The following is a 15,832-nucleotide window of genomic DNA, read 5'->3' on the forward strand; positions in this document are numbered from 1 at the left end:
TTTCTGGCGAGCGCGGTGACATCATACGCATATCCCAACGCAGAAAATTACATTTAAACTTTTGGAAGAACTTTTAAAAGACGACTCCAAAAAATATCACATGGTTTGAATTTGGGCTTGTTCAGTGTGTCAGCGTTCTGTTATAATTTATCCTGAACCGATGCACAAGGCAGCACAGGTCAGTTTTGTTCCTTTTAAGCTTTCATTTCATATTAGTTTTAGGCTTTTTTTCATATTGAATTGTATGATTTTTTTTCTATTATGGAATGTAAATACTTGTGAAATGACACCGTTTCCATTGGAACAATATGACTGCACCCCGCTGCTATGAATATTTCTTCCATATTGTAGTTATCAAATTCTCCTGGTATCCATAACATTCGGTAAGCAGTTATTACACTGACCAGTAATACCGTAGGTTGTGAATGTAAAACTGTCACAGTGGAATTTATATTCCAATGCAGACGGATGGTAAGAGTGAAATTACATCTGCCATTGAGTATCTAGATAATCAGTGCACCACGGAGGATATTGTCATATTAACTGTTGTCAAGGGAGAGCATTGCCATTGGAAAAATCCCCAGTAAATGTGAAAGTTATTGGGGGCCTTCGGGAGAAGGCAAAATATTTTTTCACTTGAATGCCTGTATTGCGGCCTGATGTTACATAGTAACATAGTATGCTAGGCTGAAAAAATGCAAATGTCCATCCAGACTGTTTCCATCTCCCCCATGTTGATCCAGAGGAAGGCGGAAAAAAAAACAGTGAAGCAGAAGCCAATTTACCCCATTTTGGGGAGAAAATTTCTTCCCGGCTCCATAATGGCAGTCAAAATAATCCCTGGATCAACATTTGAAAAGTTCCTGCTTGACTCCAAGTCCAGCAGTCAGAAAATCTCCAGATCAACAACCCTTCTGGTTATTTAATGTCTACTGTATATCCTGTAATGTTTCTTAGTGCTCTTAAAATACTTTATCAATTTTGCCATCACCACGTCCTCAGGCAGAGAGTTCCACGGTCTCACTGCTCTTACAGTAAAGAACCCCCTTCTATGTTGGTGATAAAACATTCTTTCTTCTAGACGTAGAGGATGCCCTCTTGTTACCGTCACAGTCCTGGGTATAAACAGATCATGGGAGAGATCCTTGTCAATCCTTGTTTAAGTCTGGGGACAGTTGACTACTGGCCTCTTGTAAACAGGAAAAACCATTTAGCAGACATAGGGGGCTCAGCAATTATTGTGGGAAGTATTCCATTGTCTCCTATCCATTGGGAGATGGTGTGTTGGGTATATATGGGTCAGCTTGAGGTGGTCTCCTTCCTCTTCGGACCAGCTACCATCCCAGACTAACACCAAGACACTGCATTGGCGCAACATAGCGGACAACGCAGCATTACTGGACCTTCTAAGTGAGAAGATAGAGAAAGACGGTTCGGCCTGGTTTGGAGCGGCTTCCTCCCTTCCCTAATCTCGATCTTAGCGTACCATGCAGGCTCCAAGGAGGCTTAGTCGTTCATCTCCTCCTTCTTCCTGGTGGAGAGGGAGAGCAACTAGTAGGCCAACGCTCTCCTTAGAATGCATGCCAAGTGCAGATGCTCTCTCCAGTAGGCCTCCGCATTCATCTTCTGCTCAGTCCTCCTTGGAGGATGAGAGCAGGGAGGGAGCCAAGGGAAATCCAAGCTCTGCAGTGGGCAGCATGCAGAGGAGTGAGATAGCTAGGGCTCGTTTCTCTGCCAGTGCTGTGGTGCCTACTTCAAGTGATTTAATGCCTCCACCCTCAGTTGATAAGCTCCCTGGCTGAGAGGCCTGGGGGCTTGGGAAGAAGGCTACCGCCACGTACACAACTGTGACCCCCTCACCACCATTTCAGCCCTTAGGTCATACAGTTGCAAAGTAGTCTGCTGCTGCCGGGGCACCTCCTAATTGGGACAGTGGCTCCAACTTGGAGTGTTTTGATGTTATGTCCCTGGCAAACCTGTTGTACAGCAGGGAGGACCTGAGGACCATACTAAGTGTCCAAGGAGTGTCCAAGGAGGAGAGAAGCAGAAATGCTCCGTCAATGCTTTTAAATCATTTTTTATATTCCTCATGTTGCTACCTCAGCTGTATATTTTTTACAAGTAATTTAAAGTCCACAGGTGATAACGCAGAGATCGCACGACAGAAGCTGGAGAAAGAAGTGGTGTTGGGACGCATGCCCATCCCATGTGACAACCCTCCCTGTAAAAACTTGAGATTATCACCACTCATTTTGGTGCCCAAAAAAAGATACAGGCAAATTCTGCCTTATACATAACTTTTTTTTGCCCCCTGGCTTATTAGTAAATGATGGAATATCAAAAGAGGAAGTGGCGGTTTCATATGTTTCTTTTGACAAGGCATACACCTGATTTATAAAGCTGGCCAAGGGGCCCTGCTGGCCAGATCTGATATAGAATCAGCCTACTGCTTTCTCTCTGCATGTCCAGCGTGTCATCGCCTATTGGGCTGCCAACTTGATGGTAATGTGTATGTTGACATGTGTCTACTGATAGGTTGTTTGATCTCTTGTTGTTATTTTGAGCTCTTCGCATCATTTCTAAAGAAGACGGTGAAGACGGAGTTGGTCAACCAATCTATCCTGCATTACTTAGATGACTTCTGACACATGCCTTAATTCGCTGAATACATTTCAGTGACTCATGCAACATATTGGTGTGCCAATTGCCGAAAACAAGATAGAAGGGCCTTGTACCAGTTTATCCTTTTTGGGTGGAGAAATAGACTTGCCTGCAGATAAGATGAACAGGCTTCAATTTGTCATTTCTTTCTGATGAAGAACATGCTCTTGGTAGAGCTACAGTAACTATTGGGCATTCTGGTCTACCGATGGGTAGAGTCTTTTCTTGTAGACTATCCATGGCTACGGCATGAGCTTTAAACCCGAAACATTTCATACAGTTTACAAAGGTGCTGAGGGACGATTAAGGATGTGGATGTGGTGATGATGGCTCCTTCTATATCCCTGAACCTCAACTTAGCAACCATGATGTCCAGCTATTCACAGATACCCCTGGGGGTTATGGTTACAGTGCTGTCTTTGGTTTGCATTGGTGGGCTGCAAGATGGCTAGGTGGCTGGCTCCATAAAGGCCTAGCAAAATTTAGGGCTTGTGGAAATGCTCCCAAACATACAAGTATGAGGTAAGAAAAAATAGAGCTCACCCTTACTAGCAGGGACCCAACAGCTAGACGACGATAATAGACGGAGCTCATACCAAAGAAAAAACGTCAGCTTCAGCAGAGTAGCAACATATAAGTGAAGGAAAAAGGTTAGCTTCCACGTCTAAAATCTTCTTCATTTCAGGGAAGCTACATCATGCAAGCAGACATCAAGGAGCTGGTTTTGGTCAGACAAGTTCAGCACAGTTGAGGCTACCAATAGCTAGCCATCTACTTTCTTGCCAGTACTGGCGCTGCTGCGGCATTTGGTTGTACGTTGCCTGCAGCATAACATCGTCTTCAGGGTTAAACATGTACTTGATGTATTTAACAATGCGGCTGATGCAGAGGCGTAACTTGAAGCTCCTGGGCCCCAGTGCAAAACCTGTAACAGGGCCCCCAACTATAATGCTTTATTCATAGTACTGGGCTCCCTATATGGAGAAGAGAGGCCTTATGGGCCCCCTAAGGCTCCTGGGCCCGGGTGCAACAGCATCCCCTGCATCCTCTATAGTTACACCCCTGGGCTGATGCTCTTTCTTGTTTCCGGTGGCATGTTTTCAGGAATCTGCACCCACTAGTGTTTGGCCGCGGTTTGCTGTGCCCAGAACAACTTTGGGACTTGGTGGAGGACAGCTGATGCCACTGGTCCAGAACTCAGTGTCAGCAGCAATGTGGAACAGTAAAGTAAGGGGCGATAGAGAGACTACATTAAGGTTTTTAGGTATCCAGTGCATGGTTGGTGTGTCAGACAAAATTTTATCGTTACTCAAATTTTAAAAGGATGGAAAGAAGAAAGTTCTATGGTGAATTCTAGATGCCACATATGGCAAAGTTATGGCAAGTTAAAAGTGTGTTGTTTGTCCCCTTTTGTAGAAAGTTTGTTCAATTGTGCCTTCTGACTAGCATTTTTTGAAGAACTCAAAATTGGGGAGTTAATGGCCTCTCCCGTAGCTTAGTTGGGGGTCTACAGGCCGAGATGTAATCATCTTGATGGAATCTATTAAAATACGCATTAGGAAATCGAAGACTAATATGTATGGAAGGGGCTTATGATCCATTCTACAGAAATAGATTCCTGCCCTGTGGTAGCAATGAAGCGATTTTATGAATCCTGTGCCAACAGTGAAGTTTTCCTATACCACGCAGGTGGTCCTTTCGTGATGCACTTTTAGTATGAAGCCAAGTTGAAGAAATACTTTAAGCAGGTTGATCGGGATCCAAAACAGTTTGGTAAGCACTCCTTTAGAATAGGAGTTGCCACAGTGGCTGATGCAGAAGGATGCCAGAAGACGTTAAAAAACTAGAAGATGGCATTCTCAGTGTTTTAAATTATACATAAGATCGAAATTGTTGACATAGTAGGGTGTGGGTCCATTGGTTCTGAGTCCAGTTGTTCTACATTCTTGTTTTATTTTCAGGTTTTAGCCGTCCAGCGGTTTGGCTACTGGAACACTTCTATTTGCATTGGGCAGCCCAGAGGGCATCTGAAGGCCAGGGGAACTTATATCTTGGTTTTAATCAAGTGGATTTGTCTTGAAGAGGCATTTGGGGCCTTAAGTGGCTTCAAGTACTGCCAAAGTTGGTGGCCATCAGCCACCAAGTTGGTGGATCTAACAATGTGAACCATTGAGGTTTTTCAGTGCAGTCCCCGGCGGTAGTTGTCATACACACCAGTGGCAATGACTTGTGCAGTACGCAAACAGTGGACCTTATCTCACTCATATAATCTGATATGTCTCATTTTTGTTCATTTTTCCAAGAATCCATACTACTCATTTTTCCAAGAATCCATACTAATGTGGTCTGAGGTGGTTCTCAGAGTACTCCAGTCTGGTGCGAGTAACCATGCGGCCATCGAAAGGGTGCGTAGACTTTTAAACGTCCGGGTTTACAGACATATGAGGTCCATGGGAAGGGTAGTCATCAGACATTGGCAGTTGGAGGGGACAATCACTGACTAATTTGCTGGACGGGCTTCACTTGAACGATATACGCCTGGACAACTTCATATCGGGCCTGCGGGATGCCATACGAAGGGCTCTCTTCCTGCTTCATGGGGGTAGGAGTGGGATGCATGGTTACACCGCCCTCCGGTGGCAATAGAAAGGACCTTATCATGAATAGGAGAATAGACAGAAGAGTCACCAAGACAAAAGACATCAAGCACATGATCCTGGTACGAGGAGAGGTGGGCATTCTGGTGTACTCTAGGTCTGTTTAAATTTGGGGATGCTTGACTGCTGGCCCTCTTTAAGTAGGAAAAGCAAGTCTAGTAGGAAGCATCACACTGGCTTTTATTCCTTGGGTGGCGGCATGTTGGGTGGGGAGTATATAAGGGTCAACTTGGGATTGTCTCCTTCCTCTTAGAACCGGCTACCACCCCAGGCTGACACCCAGACACTGATGTTCCCACCCACCTGCTCCTTTTTGCTGTTCAAGTCTATTTGTAAGTGGTTGAGGTTTTTCATGTCGATTTTCTCTGTATGGATACTTATGTCACAGCCAGCATTGGAAAGGCCCTAGATAAGAATAGGAGAATAGATGGAAGAGTCCTCAAACAGAAGACATCTATCACATGCCCCTGGCACAAAGCAGTGGCACGCATACTAGTATACTCTAGGTCAGTGGTGGCGAACCTATGCCACGCGTGCCAGAGGCGGCACGCAGAGCCCTCCCATCGGCTGCTCACCACATTAGTGAATGCCTGCAGGGGCCATGGCTCCCCTGCAGGCATTCAGTCAGCACTGCTATCTGCGCTGATCTCGGCGCATACTGTGACGTCAGTGTGCAGCCGGGATCCTCCCCCCCCACCGTCCGACGTCTCCTACTTGGTTCCGCGAGAGCAGGGGGAGGAGGCATCCGACAGCACACCGACGTCAGTGTGCACCAGCGATCAGGCAGAAGAGGAGCGGCGCTTCCACGAGGAGGAGGGGTAAGTATGAGGGGCTGGGGGGGCATTATTACTGCTTTGTGGAACCGTTTGGCGGGGGGACATTATTACTGCTTTGGGGAACAAATGGGGGTGGCGCGGGGGCACAATATTACTGCTGGGGGGGGCATTATTACTGTTTAGGGACCGCGGGAGGGCATTATTACTGCTGGGGGAACCGGCTGGGAGGGGAGAGGGGCATTATTAATGCTGTGGGACCCCTGGGGGGCATTATTACTGCTGGGGGGGGTGTCACCATCACTGCTGGGGGGGAAGGGGTTGTCACTATTATACTGGGAGCCGCTGTGGGATGTCACTATTATCGCTGGCGGGGGGGGGGGGGTGTCACTATTACCCCTGGGGTATGTTAACATGGGGTGGAAATGGCAGGGCTGTTTCAAAATAGACCGCTGCAGATTTTGACTGCTTTTTGGATGCAGAAATGCTTAAGAATTTTCCACAGTATTTTCCGCTGAGGACATTCTGCAGTATTTCCGCATCCAAAAAGCAGTTAAAATCTGCACCGTCTATTTTGAAGCGGCCCTGTCCTTTTTAGGGGGTAAAAATCATACGTTGTGAAAAGCCCCACCCCCTGACGTGTTGGCACTTTGCGGTAAATAAGTGGGTTTTGGGTTGCAGTTTGGGCACTAGGTTTCTAAAAGGTTCGCCATCATTGCTCTAGGTTATGTCTAAAGCATATTATGCAAGGTACTTTTTTCTGGCTTGAATATATATGCTATGGCCTATCCCAATTCATTAAAATCTAATGCAGTGTCTTATTATTTGGTTTGTGGGCATTGGTCCCTCCTTGGGGGTGGTACATGTTGGTTGCCAGCAGTTTATAGAAACTGCAGTCTAAAGCCGCATTTTCAAATGATTGAAAGATTGACAGTTTTAGCGATCATTTTGCATAAAGTGTTAATGGACACTAATGTCCAGTAACACTTAGTCATCTTCATTTGCATGTAAAAGGGCCTCCATGAGCTGTTTGCAGAGCACAGCATGAGATCGGAGCTCTGCACACAGCTCCATTGTTCTCGCAGGGGTTGACAGCAGAATACAATGTAATCTCTGACTTCAATGCAGAACACAGTGTTCGGTCCCTACTATCTCTCACCTTAAAATCATCATTCAGTTGAAGAGTGAGCGATGGTAGCATTTACACGCACCGATTATCGCTTATATGCCATCGTTTGAACAAATTTTGAGCGATAATCATTGCGTTTAAATTAGCCATGAGTCTTCATATGAGATTTGTCAATAAACGTGGACTGACTGATTGATTTTCAGCCCTTATCTCTTCTTCTGCACTTTTTTTCAGCTAATATATGAACATAGCAATGATAAACTTTGTGGCGGTCATAAATTAGCTGATAAGATTATGCAGGAGAGGACAGAGCAGAGGAAAACTAAGCCGTCAGTCCAGTTTCACTAACGGATCTCCTCTCGAGAGTTAGACTGCATTGTCTATATACGGCAGGCACACAGCACTGGCTCATGAGTAGCGGCACACCCTACAGGCAGCTACTGCCCATAAACAGAGCTAAAACTGCATGTGGATCGGCCACAAAATCCACGGATGTATAGCCGCGGTTTTATGCCATTGTTTTAGAGGCAGAATCTGTGCTGAAATTTATGCATCAATTTCCTCCATGTATACATATCATGAGGGCTGATGTCCACAGGCGGATTTTTGCTGCGGAATCCGGAGCGGGCGTCCGCCTCTGGATTCCACAGCAATCACCCTCCATAGCAAAATGATTCTTCATGCACACGAGCGGAAACCAATTGTGGTTTGCGTTCGTAGATGAAAATTTGCAGCGAACAGGCCGCAGATTCCGCAGTAAAAGCAGAAGTCTTTAAAAAAAATATATGTACTGCGCATGTCCAGCAGCAAGCCTTGCGGATCATCCGCAGTACAGAGAACCCCCGGAAGAATACAGGTCTGTGCACACAGGTCCGCAGGGTCACCCGGCGCGGACACGGCCAAATTCTGTGTGGAATTCCCCATGTGGAATCCCCGCGAACATGAAGCGGAAGGGTGTAAACGTACTGTAGCTGGCCACATCCAGCCAAATCATAGCCACACAAATTACTGACAGTGTGCAGCCAGTCACACCATGTCCTTCAATTCTTAACTTGTTTATCTATTTAATATTAATATAACACTAACAAAACAACCTCAGTACATGAATACAGCACCAGAACCAAGCTCATAAAATGAATACAGCACCAGAACCAAGCTCATAAAATGAATACAGCACCAGACCCAAGCTCATAAAATAAAAATAGCACCAGAACCAAGCTCATAAAATGAATATAGCACCAGAACCAAGTTTGTAACATAAATACAGCAGAAACCAACCTCAGTGGACAGATACGGGTCCAGAATCAAGCTCAGTTCATAAATACAACACCATAACCAAGTTCACAACATATGTACACTACAAGAACCAAGCTTAAATCCAAGCAGTTCTCTGTATGGCCAGTTTAAGACAAGCTTCCTAGCCTGATTGTGGGTCTACAGGTCTACAGTATAATATACTCGAATACCAGCTCTACTCGATGAGAGTGATTACAATGCAGTTACCAGTGATCAGAGGTGATGTTGTCTCTGTTGAGTCATCCATATTCAGTTTTCTTCTCCCTGGGTACAGATGACCACCGAGATTTCTTCCAGCCATGACTCGCTAGTGCACTCTCCCCATCTTGCTTCTGCAATTGCTAATGAACTTATCACCTCCTTATAGTAATATTGTCCACACTGTAATCCCACTATGTAATAGTGAACATAGAGCTTGGGAGAGGAGGAGCAAAATTATGCCACGTGTGATAGCGCTCACAGGATTGGACGTCAGGTGGCAGGTCCTGGCTGTGAGTGTGTATGTCAGGAACATGCTGTAAGCTGTGCAAGCGGCTTTTAGGAGCGGAGGTAGGGTAGCCCCAAAAACGTACTGCAGTTTCCCGGGGCAAACTGCAGCATGCTCTATATGCCCCGGGAAAACGCGTGACCAGCTTCCATTGTAGTCAATGGAAGCCGTCCATCACGTGATACTTCCGCCGGTTGTGTCATCGCTCACTGCCTGTGCGTTATGTGCTGTACTGCGCATGCGCCAGCTTGCCAAACAGGACTTGCGCTGTAGATCCAGAGGGGTGAGTATGGGGTCTTTGGGGGCGCCGTGTCGGACTCCACTGCGATATTCTGCTGGCGGAGTCCGACACAGCCGTGGGCAGGAGGCCTAAAACTTGAAACCCTTTAACCCTGAGGAAACAATCATTTTTTTTGTTTTAATTCACTTTTGTCTCCTCCTCCCCACTTTCAAAAATCATGACTTTTTTCGGTCGACTTAGCCGTTCGAGGGCTTGTTTTTTGCAGGACAAGTTGTATTATTTCAAATATACTATTTTTTTTACCATATAATGTACCGAAAAACTTTTAAAATTTTCTAAATTGACTGGAATGGAAAAACAACACAATTGCCCCATTTTTTTGGGGGGGGGGGTTCTTGTTTTTACGGCACACACAGTGCGGCAAAAATGACATAACACATTTACTACCAGGTAGGGTTGAAGGAGCCAGTGGGAGGAGTCTCAGGTGGCAAGAAAAATTAGCTTATGGATGCCCATATGGCTGCCAGTGGTGGGTGTCAACAGATACTTCCTGTACTAGAAGACAAAGGCATAGGAAAGATTTCATTTCAGTGCTTTTTCTATTAGTCGCTATAGTTGGTCATAGATACGAACAGTAATCCCCCTTCCAGGGTTGCCAACCTGAGTTTTTTGTTTTCTTGGGCAACTTATCCAAAAATCATGGACAGCCAACATTATTACAGACACATTGGAAAACTATAATGAATGAGAAAGTTCTATAATTAATGCATGTCTATAGGTCAGAGACTGATATGATCTCATTACCCGCATTTACTAGAATGTATATAAGGGGAAGCTGTGGCCTCAGGGCAACTCTAGCGGGATTCCTTAGAAAACAGAAATATTAGGGCTGAATTTGACTCTACAAGTCGTTGACATTTTATTAATTTAACACCCCTCCCCCACAGTGTTCGTTCTACACATCATAAGGTATTTTAATAGCTCTATGGAACAGCATGTATATTTTCCCTTGGAAATTTGGCACAATAGTCCCGAGGACAGGTCCAGTGCCCAGTTCCAAGCAGTGAACCAGAGACAGAAGTAACAGACTCTCCACCCAATTATCTGAGAGCACAATCCCTGATCTCTCCAACAATTAAGGGACCTAATCCTCAGTCAAAAGCACGTTGCAATCTATTGTTTCCAGGATCTCTTAATCAGTTCCCCGGCTCCTTCTTCTGTTTTCAATACAAATATTCAATTAAAAATGCCAAAAAGGGAGGCAGTAATTGGTTCTCAAAGGCGTTCAGCCCTCCCCACAAATCTCCCCTCCCGAAAAATAAATTTTAATTAAAAGGTCTTCTTGGAATCCGCCTAGATACACAGGCGTCTGACTCCCCAGAGGTTGGCTATCTGGCAGGGAAACGTATTGGGAACAAATGAATCTGCTTGTAATAAGCACAAGGAATTCAACCTAGAATATAGGACGTTTAATGTTAACTCTTTTCAATTTTTTCCTCCACTTTGGTGGGAAATTATTTAATTGGGACGAACACAAAATACCAAACACCATCAACCCAGGAATGTGTCCTGGACCAGACAATGATAGATGGGGCCGAGTCCCTAATGGCCGGACTATCAAAACACAGATATTTTCTATGTGAAGTCATTGAAAAATAAACTTCCATGACCTCAGTTAGTAGTACAGCAGGCCAGAGCTTAGGAAACCAGAGCTGACACAGCAAGGACATATCACTATCTGATAGTTATAGAAGTATCTGTAGGTATCATTCTCTGATAAGTATCTGTAGCTGTCGTTCCCCCAATAAATATAATTTCCTGATATGTATCATTCTTCTAAAAAGTACCTATAGATATCATACCTCCATAAGTATCATTGGGTATTATTCCCCTGATAAGTATAGCATATACTATACTATACTTAAGTGTATATATATATATATATATATATATATAAATATATATATATATATATATATATCTCATCCCCATTATAAATAGGTATCAATCCATCAAAAAGTCTCAACTTGAGTACTACACCATGCTACTGATAGGTCTTCCCTTCACAAAAGCTTTCCTCTTTCCAATCTACCCTGAATGCAACAGCCAGGTTTATCTTTTTGCCCAACAACTACACTGATGCCTCCACCCTGTGCCAATCACTACACCGATGCCTCTACCCCGTGGCAGTCATTACACCAATGCCTCCACCCTGTGTCAATCACTACACCGATGCCTCCACCTTCGGCCAATCACTACGCCGATGCCTCCACCCCATGTCAATCATTACACCGATGTCTCCACCCTGTGTCAATCACTACACCAATGCCACAACCCTTTGCCAGTTACTACATCGATGCCTGCACACTGTGTCAATCACTACACCAATGCCTCCACACTGTGCCAATCACTACACCAATGCCTCCATCCTGGTCCAATTACTACACAGACGCCTCCACCCTGTGCCAATCATTACACCGATTCCTCCACCTTGTGCCAATCTCTATACCAATGCCTCTACCCTGTGCCAGTCACTATACCGATGCCTCCAACCTGTGCCAATCATTACACAGATGCCTTCACCCTGTGCCAGTCACTGTACTGATTTCTTCCACTACTGAATATTATTTATGCTCATTCCTCTCATCCCTAAGGCCCTCCACAGTGCTGCACTGTCCTATATCTTCCCCCTCATCCCTGTCTACCACCCTACCCAAGCTCTCTGCTCTGCTAATGACCTTAAACTAAGTTCCTCTTTAAATCAAACCTCCCATTCTCGCCTCTACGATTTCTCCAGAGCCGCAGCAGTTCTCTGGGACGTACTACCCCGGAATCAAGTTAATTCCCAACACCCACAGTTTTAAACATCCAAGAACACATCTTTTTAGGGAGGTCTACCTCAATTTACTCTGCTTCTACATTTCCTCTCAGAAACAAGACCCCCTTCATCCTACTGTATCCCCCACACCCCACACACCCTTCATATCCGTATATACACAAATACCAGCAGATCAGCGGCTCATACAGCTTCATGTATAGTACCCCATTTGTATAAAAGATGGCAGGCCCATTGTAGAGAACAAGCACTGCTACCTTTTGCGTTACTCTGTTTCTTCACAGATTGCAAGCTCTTGTGCACAGGGCCCTTATTCCTGTTGTTCAGATTATCTATTGGTTTAATACTGTATGCACTGTCTTATTTTGTCCCTTCATGCTCCCCCTGACTTGTAAAGTGCTGTGGATTATACTGGATCTATATAAATAAAGATAGCTTCCTAATAAGTATCTATAGGTAGTATCCCCCATACACATATACATGCATTATCCTCCTACAGCTGTGCCAAATTACATTGGTATATCTATATAAGGTCTCTAGTTTGAACTTGTACCAAAGGCTTCAGTAACAGAGGGTCCTAAAACCCCCCTCTGCCATTTAAAACAACACTGCAGTACTATAACGCCTGGGCTAAATGATGACCTTGACCGTGACGTACGTCATGTGGTCTGAAATCGTAGTATTGCCATGCTACATCACAACCTAGTGAATGTGGATGCGCTGCAACTCGAAAGCTGCCACGAAAATTGCCAAAAATTCCAGCAGCTTTAGATTTCTTGTGGCAGACGGGTCACAGCAACTTATGACCATATTCACTTTAATTAATTTCATTGGTCTGAATGGTCCATGCAGTGAAATAATGGCAGATAATGAAAGATAAAAGCACCTTTAAATGAGTTGTCATCGTTAGAAAAACACAACTAATATCATCCAAAAGCAGCACCTCGCCCATCTTCAGGTTAGGTGTGGTATTGCAGCTCAGTCCCATTCACTTCAGTAAAGCTGGGCTGCAATACCAGACACAACCCATGGACAGATATGGCTTTGTTTCTAGAAGAGAATAGCCATGTTTGTGTAATCCTGAACAACTCCTTTAAATCCTAAAGTGATACCAGCCGCATGATTACAAGCAGCCATGATGTCATCTGTATATCTGTAGCAGGGAAATGGTTAAAGCCACCTGATCATCATTTACGACTATTTTCAGTCTTCATAAATCTATGCAATGAGCTGCGCACCAGCCATACTATTCATTAATCCCGTGAAGGCAATTGGCCGTAATAATAATCTATATTCCTTGAGTAGAAGTTATTACTGGGATCTGCTGTGAATAATGTAATGAGGAGCAACTTCAAACCCGTAATGAAAACTTTTAGTGACAAGCGGGTCACCCATTTACCGCTATCTCCTCTTCTACCCTAATAGCCCCAGACAGCTCCTTGCTCATTACTCTTGGAAAAATAGTTAGAATATTGAATGTGACTGAGTATTTGTGAAGGCCAGACACAAAATCAAAGGGACTGACCTCATTTGGGGAGGTTATATCAGGACAAAAATATGTCCTAATTGACCTCATTAGGACAGTGCAACGTGCAACGTCTCTTGCGTAACAAGCTCTTATCATTGCTTAGGAAGATGTGAAAAGATCTTAAAGGATTTACTATATCCTAAAAGTCTGCCTGCCATGTCTCCAGTCATTGGAAAAGGTGACGTACCACTAAAAAGTAGTACAAGTCTCATATGAAAATGGCAATGCCATATTGTTAGGGGGCTGGGCACATTCTCTCATGTATTCGGTTGTGTCTATATATGTAAGGTGCCCCACCGCAGCTGAACTAGTGGCTAATATTGTCCTCCGGATACTCATTCGGATGAAGTCCTGCCAAATCCACCCCTTCCAAAAAAAAAAACTGCACAGAAATATGGGGGCAGATCACGTCTATCTAGGCATATGCAGTACCCTTAGGTTAGCTTTACTTGGGGCAGCCATTGTAAGAATAGTCACTCGATAGAGCAAATGTAAGCAACACTTGTTCCATGAACACGGCCACCACCCGGGTTATGAGCGGGCATTTGTTCACTAGTCTCTTCATTTCAGCTCACCTAAAAATAGGTGCTGGTTGATTGTTTTACAGGAAACAATTTTTAAAAGTTTTTGTGTTTCTTACAGAGTTTTAGCCACTCACACTGCCTCTTGATATAGAGGGGGTGGCTGCTTGGCGTATACTCCAACACAGAGTGGATACAAAGTAGCAGACCATTCTGATATATGTAGTCCACCATGCAGACCAGCAACCTATTAATGACGCCATGATAATTTGGCGGGTTGCCCTGCACTTCCAACAGTGAACCACATTGGTACTGCCACCCTGGGCTCCCCCTGCAGTCTTAATGCCACACTGCATGTGAATGATAGATAATAAATGCAAGGCATTGGTTGGATGTTGGCCAAGATACGTGAGCCCACTAACCACTTCACGGTTCCTTGCGTTGTAGTGGGTCCCTACACTAATATAAATGCGATACAGAAGGGGAAATATAGAAACAAAAAAACAATAACAGAAAATGGCCATTACTGGGATAGTGGATACAAAGTGGCATACCATTATGATACATGTAGTTCTTGCATTTATTATCTGTCATTCACACTTTGTATCCACTCTGTGTGGGAGTATACACCAAGCAGCCACTCCTTCCTCTATATCAAGAGGCAGTGTGAGTGGCTGTCTCATCGGTGTCCCACACAGGTGCAATAAGTTCCCTCATTTAGTAGTCAACTACCTGCATGGTGAGAGGATGCATCTATATGCACTCCTTAGTGAGTAAGTAATGGCCGTTTTCTGTGATTGCTTTTATGTTTCTATATTTCCCCTTCTGTGATGTATTTATAGAGTCTTAGGGTGTTGATTCCAAAGATGTTGGCTGTCAGGAATACATTTACAGACAATATCTACAGTAGATTACAGAAGTATAGATATAATTTCATTTAAATATGTTTTATAAATATACTTCTAGGGCTCAGTCACACGGGCGGCGATCCACCCATATTTCCAGACGGCAAAACCCCCGCACAACGTGCGGACGAATATCCACATGGCCAGCTCCATAGCCAGTCATATGTTCTTTTTCTGGAAAATGCAGATATTCGTCCGCACCTGCGCTGCGGTCGTTTTGCCGTCCGATAATATGAGCGGATCACCGCCCGTGTGACTGAGCCCATAAGCAGTAAATCCAGAATAGGGTAACATACAGTTATAGGCAGGACATAAGATCACCAGGTGGTATATGGAGAATAGCAAAGAACTTCCATAAGTGGCATGAAAAGATGGGAAGTCAGATGCAATGTTTGCATAAGCCACCTATTTCTTATATGTACACCAGTATCCTCCCTGGGAATATTCCCCCATTAGTCAGCCGGCATTGTAGGCATCCACTTTCCTCCATACTGTTACGGCAAAAAAATGTATGGGCGTTTAGGGACAGCAGAGTGTCCCCGTGTGAATGACGTCATATGACGGAGGAATTAAATGACAGAGCCCACACAGTTATAGGTTCAGCAAAGAATTCCCACCTGATGGCTATAAGGCATCTTTATTTATATACCCCTTACATTGGGGTGTCACAACATCGTTGGACAATTAACCATCCAAGCTTATTGGTTAGAATTTTAGGACATTCTCGTGTTCATTGGTTACATCTCATTATACTTAGAATAGTTTCCAAATTCCAGGAAACATCATAATCCATTGGAC

The sequence above is a fragment of the Eleutherodactylus coqui genome, chromosome 6 (genome assembly GCF_035609145.1).
Source record: "Eleutherodactylus coqui strain aEleCoq1 chromosome 6, aEleCoq1.hap1, whole genome shotgun sequence".
Taxonomy (NCBI): Eukaryota; Metazoa; Chordata; class Amphibia; order Anura; family Eleutherodactylidae; genus Eleutherodactylus; species Eleutherodactylus coqui.